The sequence below is a fragment of the Aegilops tauschii genome, chromosome 7, assembly GCF_002575655.3.
Source record: "Aegilops tauschii subsp. strangulata cultivar AL8/78 chromosome 7, Aet v6.0, whole genome shotgun sequence".
NCBI lineage: Eukaryota > Viridiplantae > Streptophyta > Magnoliopsida > Poales > Poaceae > Aegilops > Aegilops tauschii.
The window spans coordinates 16,439,170-16,453,383 of NC_053041.3; the positions used below are offsets into that span (position 1 = coordinate 16,439,170).

Genomic DNA, 14,214 nt, shown 5'->3' on the forward strand with positions numbered 1-14,214 from the left:
TCTCTGAGCTCCTCTGCTCCCTGATCAGATCATGCGGCAACTGCTGGGCCTAATTCCCTCAAACGCACCAGCAGTTATACATTCAGGCCCATATTTCGTTTGTTTACCAGTACTCTCTGTTTCTCCTTGGTTTTGTTAGCGCTCTCTGGACATGGAAGCGTCTGAGAGCATCTTGTCCATATTGTTGTCATTGATTCAGTTGTAAGAGTTATTCACCCAAAACCACCATATTATGGGCTAGGGTAACAGATCGGTACCATATTTGAGGCAGGGCACAAAAAACCATCAAAATTGTGCCTAATCTGTAACGCGGAGCACTGATGCTCAGATTTGGTCGAGAAAACAGCGAAACCGACAGCTCGGACCCACCGGTCAGGCTGACGTGGCAAAGACCAAGCACAAAAAAAACAGTAAATAGCTGAGTTGGCAAATGATATGCGGACCCGTATGTCAGTGACTACATGATCATATTCTGCCTATCTGCCTTTCTATGGGGCATTACATCGAGCAGCTTGTGGGCAGCCGGACTCCAGCGACCAGAGGCACCGGCGATTCAAAGGCGAGCACCATGGTGGGGGGGGGGGGGGGGGGGGGGGGCGCCGTGAGTCCTCGAAGGCCGATGTTGCTCCCGTCGGCATGGATGCCCGATTCATCTGCGTCCGTGCGAGCCGAGAGCTCCATGGCCACCGTGGCCATGGCAGCCGAGCCCCTGCTCGAGCTAGCCACTGACCGCCTCGCCCTGTAGCCCGTACGCCTAGCCACCGCGAGTCACGCACGCATCCAGACGCGCCGGCGAGATTCGGCAGCCGCCCGTCCCGCTCACGTCCAAGGTCGTCGGCCATGGCACCCACGCGCAGATGCAATGGCAGCAGGGAGTAGCTCGAGCGGAGCCATGGTGTTCTTCTGCGGTTGTGGAGGCGCGCGGCAAACGCGTTGGCGGCGCACGACTGAACAAACGGCTAGACGAGGGGTGGTCTGTGCGGCGGCCGTGGGCTCGTGCGGCGACTGGCGGAGCAGCTCGGGGTGACGCCATCTGCAGAACTTCGGGAGGATAAGGTGGGGCGGCGGGCTGCCTTGGCCTACGGTGGCCCAGACGGAGCTCCTTGACGAGCCGGTGCGCGAGGGCCTCGGGTCGTCGGCGATGGCGACCCTGGTGGGATAGGATGGGGGGAGAGATAAAGATGATGAGGAAGAAGAAGAAAATAAGGGGAAAAAGATATGAGGCTGACATGTCGGACACCCCTCCAACTCAGCATATTGTCCATACAAGCACGCCACATCAGCCCGACAGGTGGGCCTAACTTGTCAGTTTCGCTGTTTTCTCGACCAAATCTGAGCATCAGTGTTCCGCGTTACGGATTAGGCACAATTTTGGTGGTTTTCTGTGCCCTGCCTCAAATGTGGTACCGATTTGTTACCCTAGCCCATAATGTGGTGGTTTGGGTAAATAACTCCAGTTGTAACAAAACGCATCTTTTATTAGGTTATAGGATCTCTTAAACGGGAGCAACTAGTTAACGAGCGCTCCTTCGGGAACCTCGCAACGATCAGCGCCACTTGGCGCGCTCTCAGCCATTCGCCACGTGCCGCGCTCTGCACGCTCCCTCCGGATTTTGTTTTTTTATTTTTCCGCACGCGTTTTCGGCTTTAAACGGTTTTTTTCGACGTTTTGGTTTTTCCCCGGTCTTCCTTAGCGTTTCGACCAAATTTTTTTTAAAAAAAACTTTTTTTGCGCGAAAAAACGCGTTTACTTTTTTTTTCTTTCGTGAAAAGTCACGTTTTTTGCGAGAGGCACGGTTGTGCTTTAGCGAGAGCCACGGCCGTGCCTTTCGGAAACGAAAAAAACGCGTTTTCTGTTTTTTCTTTCTTTCGCGAGAGTCACGGTTTTTACTTCCGCGAGAGGCACGGTTGTGCTTTCGTGAGAGTCACGGCCGTGCCACTCGGAAAGGGAAAACAAAACGCGTTTTCTGTTTTTTTTCTTTCGCGAGAGTCACGGTTTTGCTTCCGCGAGAGGTACGGTTGTGCTTTTGCGAGAGTCTCGGCCATGCCTCTCGGAAAGGGATAAAAATACGTGTTTTCTGTTTTTTTCTTTCGCGAGACTCACGGTTTTGCTTTTGCCAGAGGCATGGTTGTGCTTTCGCGAGTCACGGGCGTGCCTTTTTCGGAAAGGGAAAAAACGCATTTTTTGTTTTTTTTTTCTTTCCACGAGAATCACGGTTTTGCTTCCACGAGAGGCACGGTTGTGATTTCGCGAGAGGCACGGGCGTGCCTCTTTCGGAAAGGGAAAAAACCGTGCTCCCGGTTTGGTTTTTTCATCCGGTTTTTTTCGTGAAAAAAAAGTTCGTCAAAACTATCAACATGGGATCTAGTTTTGAAGATCTCGACGCGAGGAATCCAATAGTGAAAACGGTTTGAGATTTGGACGCACGGAGATAAAACGTTTTGAATAAACGAATCTACGAAGAAAGGGAAAACTCCCAGGTTGCGACAAGTGGCGCGCTGCATGTGCGTCACTTGTCGTGACATGAGAAGATAAAGTGTTTTTTGCAACGAGTACTCCTTAATTAGTGATTTCGCTCTTAAAGCACATTGCGTCGTAGTGCTATTGCGTATGCAGATGCTTCGGTTGGAGGCATCTCTCTGCAACTGCAACGGCTTGCCCAACTCAATGTGATGTAGAATTACGGGAACAATTTGATACACAGTTGCTCCTTTGTCCCTTGGTTGGGTTGATATACTAATCCAGGGTACTAGCTAGGGCGGAGGGGATAAAAGTTGATGGAGCGTACGTACCACAAGGAGAGTTCGCGGTGACCGGCGACGTTGCCGACGCGGCGGCGGTGGCGGCGGCGGCGATCTCCTCCGCACACACTCTGCTTCCTCCCTTGTTGAACGTAGGGTTGCCTTGTATGGGCCAGGTTGGACAGATTAAATGGGCCGGGCCGGTCTCGTAATCTATTTTCTCTACTCCATTATATGGCTTCGTGTAGGGATGGCAATGATACCCATTACCCATATATTCTGCGGGTAAAAACCCTATTAGTCAGAGCAACTAATTAACGAGCGCTTCTTTGGGAGCCTCGCAACGATCAGTGCCACTTGGCGCGCTCTCAGCCATTTGCCACGTGTCGCGCTCTGGGCGCTCCCTCCGGATTTCGTTTTTTTAATTTTTCCGCACGCGTTTTCGGCTTTTTAAACGGTTTTTTTGGAGATTTTTCGACGTTTTGGTTTTCCACCGGTCTTCGTTAGATTTTTGATAAAAAAAATTAGAAAAAAAAATTTGTGCGAGAAAACGCGTTTTCTTTTTTTTCGCAAGAGTCACGGTTTTGCTTCCGCGAGAGGCACGATTTTGCTTTCGCGAGATTCACGGCAGTGCCTCTCGGAAACGAATAAAACGTGTTTTCTATTTTTTTTCTTCCGCGAGAGGCACGGTTGAGCTTTAACGAGAGTCACGGTCGTGCCTCTCGAAAACGAAAAAAAAATCACGTTTTTTTCTTTTCGCGAGAGTCACGGTTTTGCTTCCGTGACAGGCACAGTTTTGCTTTCGCGAGATTCACAGCCGTGCCTCTCGAAAACGAAAAAAAACGTGTTTTCTGTTTTTTTACTTTCGCGAGAGTCACGGTTTTGCTTCCGCGAGAGGCACGGTTCTGCTTCTGCGAGAGGCACGGTTGTGCTTTAGCGAGAGTCACGGTCGTGCCTCTCGAAAACGAAAAAAATCACGTTTTGTTCCTTTCACGAGAGTCACAGTTTTGCTTCCGCGAGAGGCACGGTTTTGCTTTCGCGAGAGTCACAGCCGTGCCTCTCGAGAACGAAAAATGCGTGTTTTCTGTTTTTTTACTTTCACGAGAGTAGTTTTGCTTCCGCGAGAGGCACGAGTGTGATTTCGTGAGAGACACGGGCGTGCCTCTTTTGGAAAGGAAAAAAATCCGTGCTTCCGGTTTGGTTTTTTCGGCCGGTTTTTTCGTGAAAAAATAGTTTATCAAAACCTATCAACATAGGATCTAGTTTTGAATATCTCGATGCGAGGAATCCAACGATGAAAGCGTTCGAGATTTGGACGTACGGTTTGAGAGATAAAACGTTTTGAATAAACGGATCTACAAAAAAGGGGAAAACTCCCAAGTTGCAACAAGTGGCGCATGTGCGCCACTTGTCGCAAACTGGGGAGTTGGAATGATCATTTCAACGTGTACTCCTCAACTGGTGATTTCACCTATTATGGTACGTGTATGGGACAAAAACTGACCTATATGTATATAAAAAGGGAAATCTAAAACCCAACGGATAGAGCGGGTACGGGTATGAGATCATATAACCCATACCCGCATGACCTTGGAATATGCACGGGCATGCCTTTTTGGAAAGGGAAAAAACCCGTGATTCCGATTCGATTCTTTCGGCCGGTTTTTCGTGAAAAAACGGTTCATCAAAACCTATCAACATGGGATCTAGTTTTAAACCCGTTGGACTTTTTTTTACTTGGTGGACCCCGTTGGTCAGGGTCAAGACACAGCTAGGGCCAAGCATTCAAGAAGGTATTCGGGAAGAACCACAAGACACCATTGTTCAAGGATTTTAGTCTCGCGGATGAAGCCGTTGTGGATGGTGGCAAATGCATATCTCTTGGAGCTAGGCCAAGTTCTCACCGTGATTTGGAAGACGGCAAGAACGGGATATATCCCGGTTGTGAGTTTGAATCCTTCTTGGAATTGAAGATGTGGCTTGACAACTATTCAATTACACATTATCGTCCACATAAAGTGGCCAACTCGGACGTCAATGTGTGTTACACGGTCAAATGTGAAGTGTCAAGATGTCCATGGATTGTGCGTGCGAGGCCATGGAAAGGAGGTCCCACTTGGCGCATAGTGAGTTGTCTACCAACTCACATGTGCCGGCACAAGAATGCGGATGGCGAGCTTGTGTACCAACAACACAGACAACTCACGTCCGAGTTCATTGCTTACAGGTTATCCAACCAAATATCCACACTTCCAATAATGAGCATCAAGAGTGTCATTGACCTTGTGAAAGCCATCTTTCATTACAAGGTGAAGTACGGCAAGGCATGGAAGGCGAAGCAAGCCGCATTCAAGATGTTGTATGGAAATTGGGAGGAAGCATACAACCGACTCCCTAGGTTGTTGTTAGCTATGGCCGCCACAAACCCAGGCATGGTTCACGTGGTTGAGCCTCATGGGCACCAAACATTGATTCATAACGGGAGGACCGTCCGAGTATTTGGCCGTGCATTTTGGGCCTTTGAGCAATGAGTGAGGGCTTTTGAGCATTGTCGTCCCGTCATCGCCATTGATGGCACGTTCTTGACCGGACAATACAAGGGCACTTTATTGGTTGCAATAGCAAGTGATGCCAATAACCGGGTGTTGCCTTTGGCTTTCGCTTTGGTTGAGGTGGAGAACAATGATAACTGGGAGTGGTTCTTGCGTCAATTGAGAACAAGGGTATTACCGGCTGAAAGGGAAATTTGTGTCATATCGGATCGCCATCCAGGAATTCTAAACGCGGTGGTGGTTGACATTCCCGGACATACAAAGTTGCACCATCGATGGTGCATGAGGCACTTTTGTGCAAACTTCTATAGGGCATGTGGTATCAAGGAGTTGGCCGATGATTTTCAAGATTGTTGTCTCGCTTTCACCAACAAGCGGTTTGCCACATTGTTCAATGCATTGCTCAGACACAAGAAACTTGACCCCGGTGGTCTTGAATTTCTCAATAGGAACATTGTCGAAAGGAATATGTGGGCACGTGCTTTCGATGAAGATGGCCGGAGGTACGGTCAAATGACAAGCAATATGGCAGAATGCTTCAATAAGGTGCTCAAGGGTGTACGTGCATTACCCGTGACGGCAATAGTTCAATACACATTTGACAAGATGAATGGATACTTTTTAAAGTACTCAATGGAGACGGATAAGCAGATTGCTGGTGAGAACAAGGATAAGCACAAGTACTATTTCCCACCAAAGGTTGAAGAATGGTTGGACTTTCAATCACGAAAGGCAGACTCCCAAGAAGCTGTACTATATGACGACAACGAGTGGAAGTATGAAGTGAAAGAGCCTGGACGAACCACAAACGATGGGCACCAACACGGAGGCCGCGCTTTCAAGGTCTCCCTAACACGGTGTGATTGCAGCTGCATGAGGCCATCGTTGCTTCATCTCCCATGCTCGCACTTGTTAAATGCATCCTGTGTTAGGAATGTGGACGTCAATCACCCTCTTACCGTGAGGGAGTCCGAGTTCTCAATCATGACGGTAAAGAATACATGGGCTCCCCGGTGTCAGCCATACTTGGACCAATCACAATGGCCGGAGTATCATGGAGTTCAACTATGGCCGGACCCGGAATTGAAGGTCGTTAGACGGGGAAGACGTAAGACAAAGCGTCTTAGAGGTGACATGGACGGATGGGGCCATGGTGGCGGTGGAGAATACGGCACCGGCCAATTCCAAGAGCCTCGTGAGCAAACCCGTTGTGGGGACTGCAGTCATCGGGGACACAACACAAGAACTTGTCCCAAACCAAGAAAAAGATCAAAGAAAAATGATGCAAGCACAAACCAAGCAAATGATAGCCAACCAAGTCAACCAACGAGTAGCCAACCAAGTCAAACAAGCCAACGAGGAACTAGGCAACAAAGAGGGAGTCAACTAGGTCTTAGAAGAGGCCGTTGTGGTGGTAGAGGCCGTGGTGGTGGTAGAGGCCGTGGTGATGGCCTAGGCCGTGCTGATGGCCTAGGCCGTGGGGATGGTCTTGGCCGTGGTGAAGGCCTAGGCCGTGGTGATGGTCTTGGCCGTGGTGAGGGTCTTGGCCGTGGTGGTGGGAGAGGCCGTGGGGATGGTCTTGGCCGTGGTGGTGGTAGAGCCCGTGGTGGTGGTCTAGGCCGTGGTGGCGGTAGAGGCCGTGGTGGTGGTCTAGGCCGTGGTGGTGGTAGAGGCCGTGGTGGTGATCTTGGCCTTAGCGGCGGCCGTGGTGGAGGAATGTTCAGTTGGCTCAATGGACCATTTCCGTATGTGACTTACTATGATCTTGTTCTTTTGGCTCAATGCTTGTGTTGTCATTTTGCATTGTGTGACTAACTATTATATTGCCATTTCCATAGGTATGGAAACAATGAAGGGGGTGGAGGACACGGAGGGGGAAGGTGAGCTCCCTTGGTGGTCGGAGGAGGGAGAAGAAGAAGAAGAAGAGAGGAAGAAGAAGGGACAAGGACCGTGACCTTCTTATGAACCAAAATGTGTGCTACTATGTGCTATGAGACGTAAATGACTACTCTATTGCTATGTGTGTATGAGTATGTGATTTGGACTACTATATGTGCTATGTCTTCTTTCTGTGTTTTGGACTACTACATGTGATTTGGATATGATCATGTGCCATCTATGTGAATCACAAAACATAAAAAGCACTTTGTATTTGAAAACAACAGATAGTGCAGCGCCTAAGGGTAAGGCGCCACACTACTCAGTGCAGCGCCTCTCCCTTAGGCGCTGCATACTGACTTAGCAAATTTTTGGGTGCAAAAGCTACTGGAACGCTTCTGTTGCTCTCTAGACTGGCATGTCCAGGTGTGCAGCGCCCAAGGGAGAGGCGCCACACACCACAGTGCAGCGCCTCTCCCTTAGGCGCTGCACGGCTTGACATCCCAGTCCAGAGAGCAACAGAAGCGTTCCAGTAGGTTTTCGGCCCAAAAAATTGCTAAGTCAGTGTGCAGCGCCTAAGGGAGAGGCCTTAGGCGCTGCACACTGACTTAGCAAATATTTGGGCCGAAAACCTACTGGAACGCTTCTGTTGCTCTCTGGACTGGGATGTCAAGCCGTGCAGCGCCTAAGGGCAAGGCGCTGCACTGTGGTGTGTGGTGCCTTACCCTTGGGCGCTGCACATCTGGACATGTATTAGGCTGCACTCACCCCCTCCCACCCATCCCCACCCCACACACCCCCACCCCCACACAAACCTGAAGCTCAGTGCCCCCCCTCTGCCCTCCTCTCTCCCCCTCTCAAATCCTCCTCAGAGCCGGAGTATTTGACCGTGGATTTCGAAGCCAACCCCTCCCTTAAGGTAATCTCCTCCGATCCCCTCGTTTTCATCCATAGGAATTGTCACATTTGCTCAAATCTTGCTACTTTGGGGAAACCCTAGTTTTGGCTTGGATTTGCAAATTTGTGTTGAATGATGTTATGCTTCTTTGGTAATTTGGTATGGTTAGGCTTTCATAGTATGCTAGGGTTAGGGTTTTGTGTGTTTGATGTTGGTGTAAGGGTTATGCTATGGTTAGGATTGTGGTTATTGTTAAGTGGGGGTTAGGGTTAATCAAGAATTCTCGGTTTTGTAGGCATGGCTTCATCCGGTTCCATGACGAGGCCACCGTGTGCTAACCAAGAAGACATGCCGAACAAGTGGGGAGGACGCATCTTTGGACAAGGTGAAGGAGAAAGATGTCGACATCCCGCCATGTTGGTGTGGAGATGTTTGCAAGGTGAAGGTGTCCACCGACCGAAATAAATCATGGACGGAAGGGCGGAGATATTTTGTATGCCCGAACTATGCTTATGATCGTGCACTTCCAACTAACGCCTATGACCAACCACCGGTAAGCTCGAGAAGTAAAATGTTACTATCAAATGTGTGTCAACACTAACAAAAATTTTGTATGCAGTCACCGCCTCCTCTATGCAAGTACTTCACGTGGATAGATCTTGAAGTGCCAGAAGATGTCAAAAAGGACCAATACCAAGATTGTCTTAGGCAGCAACAGCGGTTCGAAGAATCGTTTCGAAGAGGCTTGGAGGAAGAGCGTCGTCAGAAGGAGAGGATGGAGCGGAAGAAACGAGAGGAGGAGAGGGCACGCCAAGTGAAACTTGCTCATGAGGAGGAGAGGGCAAGAAAGCTTGCAAAGGCTCGCGAGGCGCAAGAGGATGACTCGGCCCATGACAAGAAGGGGAAATGGCCTCGCTCTACTCAGTAGGGACTTCGCTTCGCTGCACTCGTCGGCATAAAATTTGTAATGAATGTGTCATGAACCATGTCGTACTAACGTTTGAATTGTCTTAAGTTATGAACTCATCGGCATAAAATTTGTGTTTGTTCAAATTGATGTGATGCTGCAGTCATTGTAGGTATTATGTTGTTCCGGTGAAATGAATGTGTTGTAAACTCTGTTTTTTCAGTAAACAGCCGTGCAGCGCCCAGAACACAGGCGCTGCACTATACCATGCAGCGCCCAAGGGATAGGCGTCACACAGTACAGTGCAGCGCCTGTCTGTTGGGCGCTGCACTATGACTTGGTAATTTTCGTGGATGGTCAGTGCTGAAAGCCTTTTGTGGCCCTCTGGATAGCCATGGCCAGGTTGGCAGCGCCTATGAGACGGGCGCTGCACTGTACTGTGCAGCGCCTAGGCGTTGGGCGTCACACAGTACAGTGCAGCGCCTGTCTGTTGGGCGCTGCAGTGTTGTTAACTGCCAAACTGCAGAAACAGATCCCATTTTGGCCTCATGCAGCACTGACATAACTTGCTACAACATAAATAAAATTACTGTAGACTGCACACACTGAACAAAGACAACTAATAACTTGAACATCACATCATTTAGGACAATTCAACATTACTACTAGTTCGCAAACACAAATACCACACTAGTAAGAATTCACCAACATATAACATAACCTCACAAGTTCATCGACCTAATGAAACGGCTACAAGAGCACTAACTAACACAAGCACTAATGCCTTCCGCGCGTGTTCCTGGTGCCACGCCTGCAGGCAATCTTCTTCTTCCTGGGTGGACGAGCCTCCTCTTCCTGCACTGCCTCCTCCGCCTCCGCCTCCGCCTCATGATCCAAGCTAGCCATCCGCGAGGTCCCTACGACCACCTTTGGGTTGCCTCTGTTGTCAAAGTCGTTGGGCGTGTACCGGCGTCTGGGCTGCCTAGGCTTGAACACATATGGGGACCGAAGTTGAGCGTCCGTCAAAGTCATATCATCATCAAGCTCATGGCCCTATCACACAATCAGACAATATGGTGAAGACCGGCGTCGTAATCAAGTGAGAATCACATCTAAAGGATTAGTCATACCTCTTGGGTGACCACGCCATCATCATCCAGATAAGCATATGAGGAACTCACATCGTCCCCCTGATGGTGAGATGAGGGGTCTGATGGTGTACCAGACCTAGAGGCAGATGCTTCATCAAATTCGGGATCACGGCAACCGAGAAGATTCGATAACTGCCTTAACTTCCTGGCCTGACGCTGTAACATGAACAAGTGTGGAAGATATCAAACTCCACAACATAGACTGGCTCTCATAGTGAATGCGATATGTACCTTGAGGAATGCTCGTAGTGAACCATCATCATTGCCTTTTCCAACCGGTGTGTTCTGCAGAATAGACTGGCTCTCATCAGCTGCTTTCTTGATCTCGCTGCGCTGCGGATGAGAAAGAATGAACACATTAGCCATTCAGACATGTGTAATACGGCCAACGGGAAAGTAAAGAAGGAACACTTTACCACATAGTTAATCACCGGAACAGCAGGGACTCCTTGCCCTACCTTGACATCTCTGTTGTACTTCCCCTTTGATAGATCCTCAAAGTTCACGGGTTCTTCAAGAATATCCTCATTATATGCCGGCGGGCATATCTCAACTCAACTATTTTCAAGAAGCCATCGTATGTAGTTATCAAAAGCAAGTGGGTTATGCTCACGAAGCTGGGCGCGTGCACTGCTACGAGCTTGCTCCACGCAAAGCTGGAAGCGGGTAACATACGAAGCATGACGCTCTTCGGGCGTCCAACAGGCAGACGCTCCCAGCTCCATACAGAAAGTAGCGGCATATTACCACCAATGCCTGCACTATCTGTGATCCTGCAACACGCATCGTCCAGCTGCATATGAAAGAAAAACAATGTTAACTTGACAGCAAGCTTGCATTGCTAATGAAGAAATGAGTTGATCACAAAACAGACCAACTACCTGTCGGTACAAGTAGGCAAGAGTCGCTGAACCCTAGCTCCATTTGCTATCGAAGACGGTCAACGCCTTCAGCCACATCCATGGAGCGTTCTTGCCAGTGGAGTCAGGAAACAAAGTCCTCGACACAACATACCACATGTAGACACGAGCATGTGTTTGGATCACATCATCAGTGGCATCCGGAGGGCACGTCGCAAAGTGAGTTTGAATCCACGTGAAAGCAGCTCTGGCTGCTTTCCTTTCCCTCTTCTTCTTCTCTTCTCCCTCCTCTACATCAGCCTCAGCCTCAGTAGGAGCCATACCGATAAGAGCAATCATCTGCTCGCACCACCCATCAGAATCGGTGCTCATACAGAGAGGCATCCCGTCGATAGCAAGACCGGTGATCAACGAGACATCGCCGAGCGTCACGGTCATCTCCCCAGTCCGAAGATGGAAACTATGCGTCTCCGGCCTCCACCGATCAGCAAGAGCGGACACCAGTGGAGCGTTCAGATTCGGCGTGGACCGACTGACCAACTGAATCCACGGCAGTAGTCCTGCCTGCTTGATGTACGGTGTGTACCGCTCATCGTAAGGCATGGCAGGACCAGAGACCCCGTGATACCGAATCTTCAAAGGTTCAAGCTTCTGCAAAAAAACAAGTAATGACAAATCTTAGGGCAAATTTGCAAAATATTTAGATTACTCGTTATTACCATCTCCTTCTCGTGCATCATGTAGGCCCGGTGTTTCGTGTCGTAGACATCGTCGAGAAGCCAAACCATCCTTACAAATTACAAACAATAAACATATATGAGTTCATCTCAAATATCGGTAAACACTCAACATTTCATATGTGTTCATCTAAACATCTCATATGTATTCATCTACAAGAATCTCAACATCTCCTTCTCACACAATGAATAAATGATTGTAAATTATCATATATATCTAGTATGTCATATGTGTTCAAGTAAATCAACATCTCATATTTCAAATAAACTAAACATTTCATATATATCTAAAAAAACTCAACATCTCACATATAGCTACAAAACTCAACATCTTATAATTATCTACAAAACTAGGCATCTCATATATACCTAAAAAATTTACAATCTAGGTTTCACTAACAAGAATCATATAGTGTGTGTGTGGGGGGGGGGATCAAAGGTTCCACCTAATCTTGGGCAAACAAAGATCCAAACCAAGCAAATCAAAAGTTCCACCTAATCTTGGGCAAATCCCTAAAAGTGCAACGCATTTACGGACGAAAAGAAAGGGAACGGAGGAGTTTACCTAGTAGGAGGGATTGGAGATCGAATCCGGGCCTCAAAACGTCCGATCTAAGAGGGGTGTGGGGGGGATCCGAAGGGGGCGCCGCCGCCGCCGCTCTCTGTAAACTCAGCAAGAGGGGGAAGAACTGCTGGGAGGGGCTGGCCCGATGCGGCTTAAGTCAATGTGCAGCGCCCAAGCGATAGGCGCTGCACTTTACACAGTGTGGCGCCTAAGCCTTAGGCGCTGCAGTGCTGTCTGTGGGGCCGCAACTGGACCAGGGCTGCCACGCTGGCAGGAGGTGCGACGCCTAAGGCAAAGGCGCTGCATAGTAGTGTGCGGCGCCTAGCTGTCGGGCGCCACACGAAAGGGTCAGCAGAGTGAATTTTTTTCCAAAGCAGGTCAGTTTGTGATTTGATTTCGTCCTCAGGTCAAATATGTGATTTCTGCCCCGCCGCGGACCTCCTCTGCGTTGCTTCAATGCGCGACCTCCGAATCTCGCAACCCTCCGCCAGATCAACACCGCTCACCACCACTAGATGGTCATTGTCGCATGATTTCTCTCTCCCCAAGGCGCTACCATCTTCGAGACGCACTGGATCTCATGCTGATGGAGGTGGCCGCCTTCATGATGTGGGCGGGCTTGCCTGCCGCTGCTGGAGCCACATATCCCAGAGATCGATGAGCACGCTAGCCGTCGTCATAGTCGCCTCTCCATGGTCTCCGAGCCCCGCAACTACCTCCCCAGCCGCCGCTGAAGCCGAGCGCGCAGGCGGGTGAGGACGAGGGCAGCGCGTACGGCTGAGATATTCCACGGGACAGCGAGGAATTCCAACAAACGAATGCGGCGGTGGCGCCAAGTCCGACCGAGACGAGGCAGCACCGAGCACGTGCTTTGCCGCGCTTGGCTGTTGACGTGTTCCATGAGCTCTGGAGCTATCTCCACTCTCCAGGACAGCCTACGGCGTACTCTGCTGCCCAGCCGAGGGTCACCTGTTAACGTCTGTAACATGTCCCCGTTATTTTCTCCAGGCAGAGCATCACACAGTGAACCTCTTCGTGCTGGGAGTCGCGTGGCCGCGGAACACCGATACAATAGTTAAACAAGGAGTGTACACGACATTGCAGTGTGGTTTTCTACAACTTGCTTATTTTATGCTGCGTGCTCTGACAATCTAACACTAGTAAAAAACAGGGCATTGGTTCGGCCCTCGTAATACCATTAATTCCGGTTCACTCACGAACCGGGACCAAAGGAGGCAACTGTCCCGGTTCGTGAGCCCAGGGGGCCGGTCGGGCCACGTGGGCCATTGGTCCGGTTCGTTTGGACCTTTTGGTCCCGGTTCCACGCACGAATCGAGACCAATGCGCCTCGCCCCTGGCCTATGACCATTAGTTCCGGTTTGTACCACAAACCGGGACTAAAGGGTTGGTCCTCGTTGCGGTCAGAATTTAGTCCCACCTCGCCAACCGAAGGACGCTCACGCAGATTTATAAGACCGTCCCTCTCTGCCTTGTTGAGCTCCTCTCAAAGTGAAAATAGATGCCCTTATACAGGGAATTTGACCTAAATTCAGAGTAAATTTCTTTGAAATTCATAAAAATTTATTATGAATTTAGATTGAATTCTCTCTATAGGCGCATCTATGCTCATTTTTTTATGTTGGGGTTCGCGATCTTTATAGACTTTTTGTGTGTTGAATATGCACCATTGAAAATCAGTCTCTGCTTTGAATGGTTCAGAACACACAAAAAGTCTGGAGTTCAAATAAGATCAAGAAAATGAAATCCCTTTGTAACAGATGAGTTTTCGTCCGAAACCCTGATACTTCGAAAGAGATTGTCCATTTTGTTCACGAAGTGCATCCAGCTTTTGCCGTAACCCTCTCAACTTTTTAGCACATGCTATGTGGGTGAAATGATGATACCATGCCAACTTTCAACCTTT

The 14,214-nt window shown here is 49.3% G+C and overlaps 1 pseudogene; it reads right to left on the reverse strand.

Moving 5' to 3' along the window:
- Positions 1-9,754: 9,754 nt before the first annotated feature.
- Positions 9,755-12,016, reverse strand: LOC120969882 (uncharacterized; annotated as a pseudogene).
- Between the last annotated feature and the right edge of the window lie 2,198 nt (positions 12,017-14,214).